The sequence below is a fragment of the Papio anubis genome, chromosome 8, assembly GCF_008728515.1.
Source record: "Papio anubis isolate 15944 chromosome 8, Panubis1.0, whole genome shotgun sequence".
Taxonomy (NCBI): Eukaryota; Metazoa; Chordata; class Mammalia; order Primates; family Cercopithecidae; genus Papio; species Papio anubis.
Window position 1 is genome coordinate 105358747 of NC_044983.1, and position 15059 is coordinate 105373805.

The 15059-nt window shown below is 35.0% G+C and overlaps 1 long non-coding RNA gene across 1 annotated transcript in view; it reads left to right on the top strand.

Moving 5' to 3' along the window:
• Positions 1-12982, top strand: part of LOC110743996 — a 63568-nt gene extending 50586 nt beyond the window's left edge. The window contains exons 2-4 of the long non-coding RNA XR_002523930.2: positions 6570-6622; positions 7881-7941; positions 9462-12982. This is a non-coding gene — a long non-coding RNA (uncharacterized LOC110743996). The remainder of the gene's footprint in view (positions 1-6569; positions 6623-7880; positions 7942-9461) is intronic.
• Positions 12983-15059: the final 2077 nt, after the last annotated feature.

Consider the following 15059-nt stretch of genomic DNA (forward strand, 5'->3'; position numbering starts at 1 on the left):
GCTATTTTTTTTCAAATGTCTTTCTGCCTTAATTTGGATGATCTTACGGTTTTTCTAATTTAGTCTCTTGATGTGTTAAATTACATTTGCTGATTTTGATTAATAAACCAATTTTTCATTACTGTGCTAAATTCTACTTGGTCATTATATATATAATTATATATACATATATATTTTATGTATATACATATATATGTGTGTATATATATTTGATTTGCTTCTCTATACTCTCAGCTCTGTTAAACTCTGGGTGAATGCCAATGTTTCTTTTCCTGCACCACAGCCTAGAAACTCTCTCAGGGTTGAAAGCTGAAGTTTAACATATTTGTTTTTCTATATTTCAGGCATCACAGAAGATAAATGCAAAATTTTATTAAGAATGGAAATATTGTACATTTTTATTATGGTGGTAGTGTAGGAAAATTGTGAACGATTTTAAAGTGGATTAAAAGATTGCCAAGATTTCAATGGAACTATGGATTGTTTAGAGAACATTATTCTGAATTATTTGTATAAGGTTTCTGTGACTTTCAATTTTTTAATCTATTTTCCAACTCTGTAAGTTGTAGAAAACTGCTAATAAGGGAAATAGTTCTTGTTAATAGAAATGGAGACTTGTCTCATGGATAGCAATTGATTATTGCTTTGTAGATATTTACCAATTTGATGTGCTCATATGGTCTTTGTGTTCTCCTTTGAATGAGTATAGTGTGTTTGTGGTTCTCTTATTAATTACTGAATTAATTAAAATCTTTGATACATGTTTATTTTATATTTGTACTGGAGTCATGAATTTCCATTTAAAAGTTATTCTTTACTAACAGTTACATGTCTGTATACAATTGCCAAAACACGTCAGATTGTACAGTTAAAATGGCTGAACTTTGACCGGACCCGGTGGCTCATGCCTGTAATCCCAGGACTTTGGGAGGCCGAGGCAGGTGGATCGATCATGAGGTTAGGAGATCGAGACCATCCTGGCCAACATGTGAAACCCTGTCTCTACTAAAAATACAAAAATTAGCTGGGCATGGTGGCACGTGCCTGTTATCCCAGCTACTCGGGAGGCTGAGGCAGGAGAATTGCTTGAACCAGGGAGTTGGAGGTTGCAGTGAGCCAAGATTGAGACTGCATTCCAGATTGGTGACAGAGCGAGACTCTGTCTCAGAAAAAAATTTAAAAAGGCTGAATGTTATTTTATGCAGCTTATGCCCCAATAAAACTGGAAATGTATTATCTTCAAGGAAATCTTACAGAAAAATGAAGGACTTGCCTTACCATTTCTCTAGAATTTGCTGTTAAAACAGTTGGCTTTCATGACATTAGCATTTTCAATCTTTCTCCTTAATTCTCTGAATTATTCCTTATTAATAATCTCTTCATGGGACCTGTTTCCCAGCATCAATTCTTTCAATGTTGAATAATTAAAAAACCTCTCTTAGGTCATCTTCTTACCCCAGGTACTTTCCCTAGATGGTCTCATCTCTTCATCAAAATATGAAAGTTGACTACTCTCTAACTTAAAAATGTCATCCTGATAATAATAATAATTTAATATTTCTTATATCTCGTGTGTTCTCCTATAAAGATTATGACATTAACTCACTAACTTAACTCACTAACTTCTCACAATAACTCAGAGGTGCTTTTATAATCATCACCAGTTTATAGGTAAAGAGTCTATGACCTAAAATTTCTGTGCCCCCCACTAAAGTCAGAGCAAATAACTGATAAAGATTAGATTTAAATTTAGATATTTTCATGGCAGTACCCAGATATTTAACCACTAATCAATACTGCCTTTCATCACCATTCCCGCAATTCCAATCCTAGTTTCTTACTGGCTTCATGAAACTTTTAAAAATACTTTCATTGCTGGTTTCCTGAATTATATCCCATTCTAAATTAATTAGTATTCATTGTGGTCAAACTCCAACTCTGCCACCGACTGGTTGGGTTAACTTGAACTTGCTCTCTTGGGGCCTCAGTTCCTTTTTAAAAATATTTAAAATATTTAATTGAAAAATAAGGATTATATATATTCAAAATGTACAATGTGATTGATACACATATACATTGAATATGAAAATATTATATTAATTATTATAATCAAGTTAACACATCCATCACCACTCATGTTGTACACTAGATCAGAACTTGTTCATAACTGAAGATTTCTACCTTTTGATAATCTATAACATAATTATTATCATGGGTTTATTTACATTCAGCTAAATTAGTCAACTATAGAAATGGAAAACTGCTTTCAATTGCATCTTTTGTCAGTGAAAATATTTTTCCATAGGATGGGTTTAATCTATATTCCATGGCAACAGATTTCTTTTTAATCGAAGGGTAAAAATAAACTATTACACCAAGTTTTTTCACATCTAATGTTACCCTTTCTCTTTCATCTGTACAAAATAACATACAAGAATACAATAATTATGGTTATAGAAATATCATTTACACTGACCCCAATTTTAATCATGTTTTGCTCCTAATTCAATGGGATGATAAAAATGTGTAACTCAAGGCAATGAAGATTTTATGAGCTGTTACTAATTGTTTCAGTCATAAGTTCATTATGTACCATAATTTCCAGTAAAATACAACTCAGACCCTACTATTTAACATGTGTACAATGTAGTATGATAGTGCTTTTTGTAACCTTCAAAACCTGCATGTCACTTGGGCTTTAGTGACTCAGTGCCATCTGTTGAGGTTTTGCTGAATGATGTAGTGAGCTCTTAAGGGCAGAACCAGGGGAAAAGTCCTGGCTCTTCCACCTCCTTGTTCTGGGATGGAGGCAAATTATTTAACCTCTCTTAGCCTAGTACCATGAACTATTAACTAGAAACACTTTTTTTCGTAGTCATAATTAGGAGCAAATTACATAGTGGATTTAAAAACTACAAGTCCAGCTGCTAATTAGGTATTAGAACCATGCCTCTCTGCTGTTCTTTTAAATAAATGTGATACTAACAGACTATTGTTTAATAAGTCTAATGTGTTTATATCATACAACTACAAATTAAGAAGACACCAAATATTGGTATTCTACCCTGTCAATTCCTTTTTGGCTTGAGTGCTATACATATGTTCTCTCATTTATACATTGGGAAAACTTTTTAAAATGTCTAATTAATTCCGTTCTTAACTTTAAGAGAGGTGATATAGAGTAGTATTGAGTGTGTAGATTCTGATACATGCTTTCTGAATTCCAATTATCGATGTGTCACATATAGCTACGCTACCTTATTCAAGTTAGTACTCTCTCTGTGTCTCAGACTTTTTACCTATGAGACTTGAATAGTTATCAAAATCAAAGGTTTTTATGAGAATCAAATGAGTTACTACATGCAAAGTGCTTAGGACAGTGCCTGGCATAAAGTACTTGGTAGAGGTTATCCTTTTATTATTACTATTATTATTAACCTTATTAATGAATACGACATTTCATAGAGAGGTAAATTGACTTACCCATGATCACCTTGTTAGTACTGGGTGAAAATAGGTTTTAAACACAAATTCATTGACTCAAATATGCATTATTTTATCTTTATCTTATGAGATAATTCATCATGCTACCTATGATGCTATTTATTATATATAGCATAGTGGGGGGGAATGTAGAAATGAATAAGTTAGTCTTTAATATTACTCTATTACTGACCCAAAATAACATGTTAAAACATGGTTATGTATGTAGATATTTCATATAAATATATTATGTATTTATTTTATCTAAGTATGTAAACATTTAATGGGCTGAAATAAGTGGAAAATGTTGCTCATAAAGATAAATTTCTACTGTGCTAAGAATAGGTGAAATGGCTTAATGACTTAGTATAAGACTTAATCATGTGATGCAGAAATGAAATTCAATCAGCTATCTCATGTGCTGTACATCAAGGCACATGTTTGCTGCATACTTTGACTAAATGAAAAACATAATTATAAGAAACTCAGAAGACGTGGTTACTGGAATTTCTGAACCCACAGTAGCGATGATTCATCCAGATTCTGCATCTTGTAATTTCTACTGAGGCAATATCTTTCTCCTTCTATAACAGCCATGAATCCAGGGAAATCATTTTCCTTAGTAAGTCACAGGCTTAACTGGAAGAAAGAATTTTATAGGTCAAGAACTGACTATCTATTCTTGGTCACCCTTTGAAGGTAGTGTAAATGTAAAACTGTCATTGCTACCTGAATGTTGGGAAAAAGTAGAGGCATCAGGAAATATGGGGAAGGAAACTTCGATTAATAACAAAGATATTATCTTTGAACATACTATACTCTACATCCAATTATGCTTAGAGGGATGAGGCTTGGTGGTAAAAGTTAGACAATGAGAATTCTCACAGCTATTTTAATAACAAGGAATGAACATGTGACATCCAGTAGTATACCCAGAGAGTTTTCAGATTTGTTTCCAGGTGACACAGACAATGTGTAATGTAAGCACAGCTTCATTAGATCTAATAAAAATATTCAGTTCCTTGTCACAATTCCTACATCCGAGTTATTGGATTCTCCAGCTTGGTGTCAGAAACAAAATTTTCGGTAGGAGAATAGATCAGCATTCAGTTACTTCACATGAGACTGATGGATGGAGGGTTGAAATCATTTCTTCACAGGATGGCCTGTGTTAGAGGTAATTGGATTTTGCACAATTCAAGTGCTTTAGAGTAACAATGGTCTCTCATGGATCCCCTGAAGATCTTCTGGTGCATGTGACTGGACGTGATATTTGTACCTGAATACGAGAAGGTTTGCAAACCAAATACTTATAGCTAGCTGCCAACTTAACTTTGAAGGTTTCATCTTCAATGGTGACACTTTTAATGAAATGTCAGTGCTTTGTTTAAAACTGGACGCTCGCATCATCAAATCCAATGCTCATTCATATATTTGACTTGCAAAATATGTTGGAGGAATTATTTGCAGCCTCAATGAATAATCATGTATTGGAATTTAGCTTGTAATGATTCTATTTTTCTAGTCATTGGTAACTTCTTCCTGGGCTACAAAACACTGAACCAACTTACATGAGGTCTGAACTTTTGCTGTTTTAGGGATAGCCAGAGTCAGGACATGAATTTCTTTGGGACTTATTTTGGAAAATGTTTGCATGCCCTTGTGGAATAGATTTATTTTAAAATTAGGGTAACATGAAGAGTTGTAACCTATTTCTCAAATCCTCCCCCAAATTTTAATTTTTACCCAACATATAAATTCACATAATTGAAATAGTTATATGAATCTACATGATTAGATACAAAATACAAAATTCCCTGCTACTCTCTTTTCCTGAAGGTGATTACACTCACCTCATTTTTATGAGATTTAAGGCATAAGGTCATTGTGTAAAGTGGCTGCTAGGATTCTGTTGTTATTTACAGGTAGACAAGAGTAAAGGATGGTTTCTAACACATGAAGGTATGGCTAAACAACCCAAGGAGAGACTAGCATAAACATTTATTGTGTCCAATTTACAGTTGTTACACATTTAGGTTCAAATATTTTACTATTATAAATAATGCTATAATAAATATCCCTGTAAAGAAAACATTTCATATTTGTGTATTAATACATCAACATTTATGATTAACTTCAGAAATTAAATGCCAATTCAAATAGAATGTACATTTTCCAATTTTATAGAAAGAAAGTTTAGGCCCATTTATATTGCCATCAGTAGTGACTGGGTATGAATGAGAGTGTTTCTCTGCAAAGTCTCCAAAATGAAGTGTTATCATTTTTTTTAAGTCTTTGCCTATCTAATTGGTAAATATATTTTGATAAGGGTAAAATGTATTTCATTTTAATAAAGTTTATATTAGCGATTCAACATTAGGAAGTTTATGTGTTTCAATGCTGAAATAGGGTTTCTCAATAGAAAAGTATTTAAAGGCAGTCTTCTATCTGTTTAGCTTTCTTGCACCCACACACTAGTGGACTCACCCTACCCTTGCTAAGACTACATTTTAAAAGAAAACCATGACTAATTCCTAATTTGAAAAGCTTACACATTAAATATGAAGTCAACCTCTCTTCTTTCACACTCTTCCCTTGCTTTGAATCCGTTATATCTGTTGGATATATAGCATTCTCGTTAATTTGTTCACTCTTTTTAAGACAGAAATTATATCTCATTAATCTTTTTTTTTAAAAAAATGAAACATTTTATTCTGGATGATTTTTTTTTTCTTAGAAGTTTTAGCAAATTATTTTTATAGTTAAAGTTGACAGATATTTTGCTTTGTAATTTTTTCCCATTACCTTTATATACACAAGTCTTTCTATCTACAGATTAGAGAAATTTCACTTGGTTATTTCTTCTAAATTTTAAGTACTACATTTTAATATATAATTTACCTGCAATTTATGTTTTATAATGTATAATGGAAGTATAATGGGATAAAGGTATCTATTTTACATATTTTACATATCTATTTACATATTTTACATATAAAGGCATCTATTATACTTTTGATTTTTTACAAGTAATTGTATCAGTACCATTTTAAAAATAATGCATGCATTCTTCATTTGTTTGTTAGGTCTGAGCAACTAGAGTTGGTCTTTCCACAGCACTTTGGCAACTCACAGAAGGGTAAGCAGATTTTAAGAGCAAGCATCCTGAGAGCAAACATTCTAAAAGGCTCAGGTGGAAGCTGCTTGACTTCATAACTTTGGAAGCCAGGTTGAGGAAATCCCAAATCCCACTTTCACTGCCTTCTATAGGCCAAACAAGTCACTAATGCCAGGCCAGTCATGAAAGGAACAAAATTAAGCTTTATCTCTCAATATGAGGACTAGAAAATAATTTTTGGACATTTTAAATTTACTAAACCCTGCACTCTTGCCACATATTGTTTACATTTTCCGCCACGTTCAGTGAAGACTCACCCCTTCCCAAGAGCCTCAGAATGGGATGAGATTCTGATTCATCTTTATATCTTCCCTAAACCCAGTGTCGCAATACAATGCTCAATACACATTTGTTATGTAAGATTTTTGCCTACATGGCTCAGACGAGTAGGCTTTTTTCTTTCAGCAGATCTGGATATTTGGCCTGGGCACTATGCCTAGCTCTATGTCAGGCAAGTGCTTTTTCTCTGGACCACAGTTTTCCTATACATACAATTGGGAAGTTCAAGTAGATAACCACTAAAGGTTTTTTTTTTTTTTGCTTGTTTGTTTGTTTTTTTAATCTAAAATCCTATAATACTTGGCCTTTTTATTACAAGTGAACAATTTCTGTTTATATTATAAAATGGAATTGAAATAATGTTGTCTAATAGCAAATTTTTACCTAACAGATCTACAGAATAGATTTCCTTTCGAATGCGGTTATTACTTACAAAATGGAAGCGTTTAGTTAGTCATCACCTCTCCACAGTGTGTTAGCCCCATCTAGTGAATGATTAATGAATTCTCAAATAGCATATGACTTTTTTAAAGCTACTGCTGAATCATATGTCATCATATTTCTAGACTTGGAGCAGCCTTTGCTATTTCAGATGTAGCCAACATTGAAAGAGGAATTGATTGTGAGATTAATTTTAAAAATGTTTGTATGCCTTTGCAGAATAGATTTATTTTAAGAATGGGGTAACATAAAGAGCTATAATTTATTTCTCAAATCCTCCCCCAAGTTTTAATTTTTACTCAACATCTAAATGCTTGTAGTTGTAATAATCAAACAATTCTATATGATTAGATACAGAAAACAGAAATCCATGCACTCTTTTCCCCTAATTTGTTTCCCTAAAGACAATTACACTCACTTAATTTTAGTTATTTTAATACTTGCTTCTATGCTTGAAATAACATGCTTATTATTCCTCCTTGATTTTTTTCAACTTTAGGCTATAGAGAAGAAGAGGAGTTAATGCTTTTTGTTTCCTTTTCTGAGGATATATCATATATGTGAGTAGAAATTTTGATAACTTGCCTTTCCTGCTCACTTTCCCACCACTCCCCACCTGAAACTCTCATCTTTATCATTTGCTTAGTGTTCAATGTATTTCTCACTAATCCAGTCTCAAATTGGTTATTCACTAAAACCAAGACTGCAGACACCTCAGGTATTCTATTTATTCCATCTTTCTGAACAAGTCTTTCCCAAAACCTTCTCACTTGCTCCAACCCTAGTTTGCCCTCCTTGCCTGGGACACAGCTGTTATCCTGGATTTGCCTGGGAGGTCCTCTCGTCTTCTGCCCATGTTGCTGTGTCTCTTGTTTTCTGTATATGTCTTACTGTCTCTAGGTTTAGAGAGATGAAATATGCCCTCCAGGAACTTCAAGAGAAAGAATATTTGAGAAATATGTTTTTAAGAATTTGTTACATGGGTACACTGACTTGTTATTCAGCATCAATTCCAAATGTCTTTTAGTGTATGGAAGGCTAAAAACTCTATTTTTGAGACTTCCACACAGTGGGCTTCTAAAAGTGCTGTGGTTTGTGCCAATAAGATACACTTACACAAATTTTAAATTTATTAATAAGGAATTGCCAAGTTTTATTGGAAAGCACCACTGTGGACAGGTATATTTTGATCATGGAGACTTCCTGAGTGTGGTGACTTTTGAATAGAGGAGGAGGTAGTAGTCCTTTGGTGGCCTGGTTTGTTAGCAAAGCTCTCAAAGTCATTCCTGAAAGCTCAACATAAAGTCTGTTTCTTCAGTCATTTGATACCCTGCCATACTACTTGACACTAACTATGGTTGTCTCTGTTTCCTGCACTGAACCTTGAATGGGATATCTTATAGGTGCAGGCTTGGTTAGACATAAAATTCTAAATTTAAAATGATTTTTATGTATATATGTTAGTATTCTTGCTATCAAATATGAAGCCTTACTAGTCTCTCATCCAATGTATGTGACTATTTCTTCTCCTTTTGTGGCAGCTTAGGTGAGCTGTTCTTTGTCTTTAGTGGTTTGAAAATGAAAGATAAAATGGCTGAGTTGGTCTCTTTCATCCTTCATGCTGGGCACTTGAAGTGTCCTTTCAATGTACAAACTCATGTTCTTATTTGTGGAAGATCTCTTAATTGTTTCAGAGAGTATTTCTTTTCCCCAGTTTTTGCTGTTCATTTGTTTTGGAACTGCTATCTTTTGGCTATTGAAATTTGTGCAATGGTCTGCTGATTTAGTTTTATCTTTTATCTCTTATTTTCATCTCCTTTTAGCAACTTTTGAAACATAATGGATGTCCTAAATTCTACCTTTTAACTTATATTAATATTGTAAAGCCTTTTGCTATAATTTTCTTTTAATTTTCCAGGGTATTTATTTTTTATTATCTTAATTCTTCATTTTGATAGCATCGGGTCTAATTTTATTATAATATTTTCCTTTTTAACATATGCATACTAACACTTCATGGTCTTTGTTCCCTTTAAATTACCCTTTTCTGTTTTTACTTGGTCTTGATTTTTTTTCACAGAGGCTTTCTTCAAGTGTCTCATAATCTATGATGGCTGCTCACCAGTAACAGTGAGGAACTTAAAGGCTGGTTGGGGACTCTGAGAACATGATTGCATTTGTTCACTGTGAGCTTCACTACAGGATGTTCTGGCAGGGCTGTGTAGCCATACTGTACATATTCCTCAAAGCAGAAACTAACTAGTTTTCTTTTGAAGAGCAAAAGCCTAGATGTCAGCCTTTTGAAATACAAGAGAGGTAAGTGGGTCAGAGTCCTTGCATCTTGTATACAGTCTGAAATAGGAAGTCTCTGCATTACTGTTGCAGAGTAAAACTTTAGTTTTTGCAAATGTAAGGGACGGCATCTGGAGTTATGACTGTTTCTTAAATAAATATTCAATTAATCACTTATTAATAAGAAATAGTTCTTTTCTCCACAATCTTTAGAAGGACTGGAAGCTACCAATTCCACAGCACTTTGGTAATTCTGGATGGTAAATTGAGTTGCCTTTTGAAATTCCTCATTGCAATTTAAGCTTTGGCTTACTCAAATGCATCTGCTTTTCGATGTCTAAATCTGTATTACTTTTTTGTCTCTGTTCTCTCCTTCTTTGTGGATTGACCCTTTAAAACAATTTCCCTTGCTGTGGAGACTTGGAAAAGAGGAAAAAAAGGTATGTTCTCAATACTCATAATCCATTTTTAATTTTGGATTTCATTTAATTTGTACTGATATAATTCTTGAGGCAATACGCCATTTCATAAGTGAATGCAAGGGTATGTGTGTGTGTGCGTGTGTGTGTGTGAGTGTGTAATGTATATATACATCTATCTATCTATCTATCTATCTATCTATCTATCTATCTATCTACCTACCTATCTATTATCTATCTGATTTGCATGGTCAACTGTGCTGTCAGTGAATACAGAACGGGAAAGTAGTTTGGGGGAAGGGTTTGTGAGGCTGAATAGTGCTAATAAAGTAAAAATTTGATAACAAAATAAAATTTACCTCTTTGTCTTAGCTACTCCCTGTCAGGGACGTAGAAACTTTTGGAAGAAATTGCTTTTTGTTTTCATTGCCACAAGGGCACTGTTCTGAAAATTAGTCCCTTAAGTGTTTAGGTATTAAACCTATAAAAATTTACTGAAAGTGTAATTTACTAAATAGTATTCAGGTGATTTTGAAAAGTAGTGTAGCTTCTTAGAATGTAGCTGGACAGCAAGGGGAATCTATTGCAAAGAAACTGCATTTAGGCAGAAGAAGAGGGAAAGTTAAGGTCATGACCAATTTAAATTTTGTCATAAAAGTATTTTCATTTTTGCCATATAGATAAAGATCGTGTGGACCCAGGGAAAAGCAGAATTAAGTAAGACAACTAATGTGGCCATAGTGGTGAGAGAACACACATTTATTCATCTCTTCCTGTATTCGACAAATATATATTGACACTTATACTAGATATGAGAGATGTAACAGTGAACTACACTCTAAAAACTTTGCTTTCTACAGGATCACAGCACACAAATGCAAACTTATATAAGAAGTACAAAAGCAAAAATGATACATACATCAATGTGGCCAGGCCAGAGCCCTCTGTGTTGGTGACTGTTTTTACTTGGAAATCCAAAAGGAATGTGGGGAGTATCCAAACAGATATGTGGGAGAAGAGGAGTCAGGGGAAAAGACTCTTTTGTTGATGAGCCAACTAAAACTAGCTCCATCAAAACAAAACAAATAACAAACAAAAGTTACAAGACTCCTCAAAATTAGGAGACTCAAAACTTAGGCATGATATAACTAAAAGGAGTCAGTTGATGTCATCAGAAACCCCTGTTCTCACCATCCCCCCCACACCCCTCGACACAACTCTTTTTCTCAGTTTTAGTTTCATTTCCTTTTTTCGGTCAGGCTCTCTCCATGTAACAATAGGATGATCCCTGGCAGACCAGTATGTATATCATCCTTACACATTGTGATCTTATGGAAAAAGAACACGACCTTCTTTGGACCAGAATCTATGTCAACCCCTCAAAGGGCTTATGGCTGGACTTGCTTAGGCCCAGTGCCTGTCCTTGTATCAACCATGTTCTTCTCATAGCAACGTACTCTGACTGGCTAGCCTGAGTGACACCCATATTCCTTTTTGTTATTGTTGTTTTGTTTTAGTAGAGATGAGGTCTCACTATGTTGCCCAGGCTGGTTTCCAGCTCCTGGGCTCAAGCGATTCTCCCACCTTGGCCTCCCAAAGTGCTGGGATTACAGGTGTGAGCCACCCAATATTCCCAGCCAACATGATTAACATATGACTGACAGCTAAAATCTGTTAATCTTAACAGCTCCCCAAATTAAGAAAATGCAGTGAAGGCTACACACACACACACACACACACACACACACACACACACGATTACATTTAAAAGAAAATTGTTGGTGAGACCAACTCAGTTTTTCTAAGACATACTTTGAAAAACATTGTTTGTTCGCAGAGTAATTAGTGGGATTGAATGTATGGTCATCTTACGAAGTGACTTCAGCTTTAGGAGCAATGCTAGAAAAGGACTATGCTCTGAAAAATAATAAAAGAAGGCTGCTAGAACTTTGTCCTGGCCTAATTTCAAGGGAGATGGAGAAAGGGGTGATTACAAAGCCTTAGGATGTGCAGCCTACCTTGCTAGATTTACACTGGGGATCAAGGGCCGAGGAAGCAACTGAAAGTGCCCTTGGCTGTAGTAGGCTCAGTCAGGATAGGTTCAATTATCTTGCAAGAATAAACAGCCCAATTATTTTTAGCTGAAAACAAAGAAGATTTCTTTCTTCCTCAAGCTACATGTTCATCATAGATCAGCTGGTGGGCTCTGCTCTCGGTGGTCACTCAGAGACCAGGCAAACAAAATAGCCACCATCATGAGGCTTTGTGGTCACTATGACAGAAATAAAGAGAGCTCTAGATGCTTTCATGTATGTAATACACGCTTTGACTTGAGAGGGTTACATGTCACTTTTACTTATGACTCATTGACTAAATGTTATACTACCTTGTTCTTCCTCAAAGGGAACGGGAAATACAATCTTACTAAGTGCTCAGAAGAGTAGGATCTGGATAGTTTTGGTAAAACTCATGAATGGCTAACACAAATATTTATGCATTGTTTTCACTGTAAAACATGTCAAGGAATTATGGGACAGAAGCACAGTTTAGCAAAAGAAGGGAAGACCTTGGCATTGATATAATCAAGAAGTTAGAACAAAAGCTTGTGGAAACGGCTAATGGCATACTATGCAAGGTACAGGAATATTAGTGTTAATACTTTTTATCTTAAACTCTAAAAAAAGTTTAGAATATATTTAAATTGGATATTAGAAATTACCTATGCTAAGGTAAGCTTATACATAGAGAAGATTTAACTATATAAACTTAATTTGTGATAAATATCTCTTGGATGCTGGACTGAATCCATTTTTCAGATTATCAAATAAATAAATAAAACATAATTGATGGCCCAGTGCAGTGGCTCACACCTGTAATCTTAGAACTTTGGGAGGGCAAGGAGGGAAGATTGCTTGAGCCCAGGAATTTGAGATCAGCCTGGGCAACATAGTGAGAAATTATCTCTATAAAATATAAAAAATTAGCTGGGCATGGTGGTGCATGCCTGTAGTTCCAGCTACCTGTGAAGCTGAGGTGAAAGAATGCCTTAAGCCCAGGAGTTTGAGGCTGCAGTGAACTGTGATCGATTGCACCACTGCACTCCAACCTGGGTAATAGAGCAATATTCTATCTTAAAAATATATATATATTTTTATATATATATTACAGGCCAGGCACGGTGGCTCACGCCTGTAATCCCAGCACTTTGGGAGGCCGAGGTGGGCAGATCACGAGGTCAGGAGATCGAGACCATCCTGGCTAACATAGTGAAACCCCGTCTCTACTAAAAATACAAAAAATTAGCCGGGCGTGGTGGCGGGCACCTGTAGTCCCAGCTACTCGGGAGGCTGAGGCAGGAGAATGGCGTGAACCCAGGAGGCGGAGCTTGCAGTGAGCCGAGATTGCACCACTGCACTCCAGCCTGGGTGACAGATCGAGACTCCGTCTCAAAAAAAAATATATATATATATATATAAAATATTTATAATATTTTATTATCATTATATATAATGATTATAATATATAATGTAAATATATATAATTCAGGATAAAACATTTAGAATATTCTTAAACTGAGTAAATGTTAATGAATATGGTAATTCCCTTCTAGTTTTATTTGCTTATAAATTAAAATGGGCACATTAAAACAATGTCTGCTATAACATACAAGAGACTTCTGCAATTTTCTGTCTGTGGCATCTCATGTTTTTTAATTAGATTACATTCTTATCACCTTAAACCACTAAAGCCATTGACTTTAGTAGAGATTAAAAACAAGTGAACGGCAGGCAATTTGCTCCAGGTATGCAGCTTTGTGGTCATGTGAATAGAGCGTATCTCTGTGAAATCCTGATATTTGCTGAGCACAATAGATCCGGGGCACTTCGTGAGCCTGTCTCTGAAAATTTACCTGGTTCAGTGCACTGGAGATTCACTGCAGATATGGAAAGAGAAATGGATGAAGACAGATTTTCAGGAGGGTCCAGCATTCAGTCTGGATAGTTAAAAGACATCACAATCATGCTTTTGTTATCTGTATGATTGTTAAAAATAATTTAGTATAAACAATGCTTTGCAGGTGTGTAATGATAAGTAAAATCTCTAATAAAGAAGCAATTATTTAGTACTTGAAGACCCCTAAACAAAAATCAACCTTTTGGTGCTCATGACTTGGGACTTCTTAAAATCTGTATCACAGGGTGTATGTTGTCATAAGAGATTACAGATTATTTTTAATGAAATATATGGCATTTAACATAGGATCAAGAAGATGGATTAGGAAGACTGTGCAGATCTCACTCTCTTGCAGGAGGGATTTTATCAGTCAAGCAAGCCCAGCAGTATCATGTCAGTGGTTTAGAGTTCTGTTTGTTCTATGTGCTTTGACATCACAGAGGATTTTGTCACCTGATTTTAGTACATACTTGCTGTTTCTGCCCTCCATGCTTCCTTTCATCTGCCCAGAGTGGTCCTTTTATGCAAAATGCTAAATATGATGCTTGGAGAAGAGAGTGGGTTTCCCTTAACAAGTTACGTGACTGTTTCTTGTGCTCATTCTCTCAATGTTTAGATGAATGTCAGAATTTGACCCAAGAGGTTATTTTACTACATCACATATGGTGAGAGCTTGAGGAGAACACATGTATCGCCCTTATCAATGACTACAAGTGATATTCAGTTTTTATGCGCCATTTGGCAATAGATTACCACTGTTAAAATACTGAAATACTTTTATACCTGTTGGTCAATAACTATGACCTTGAATTCTCCCACTCCCCCTTGCCCTAGGCTCCAGCTACCCATCCCCTCTTCTTATGATCCAGCAACTAAAAGTTTAAGTAACACTTTTCGAGCTCTGTCCACAAGAAAAACAATGTGACACACTGAACTATGCACTATTATTCCCGTTTTAGATATGTGAATCCCTAGGTTCAAGCCACTTCAGCATTCTACCCAGGGTCACGTTT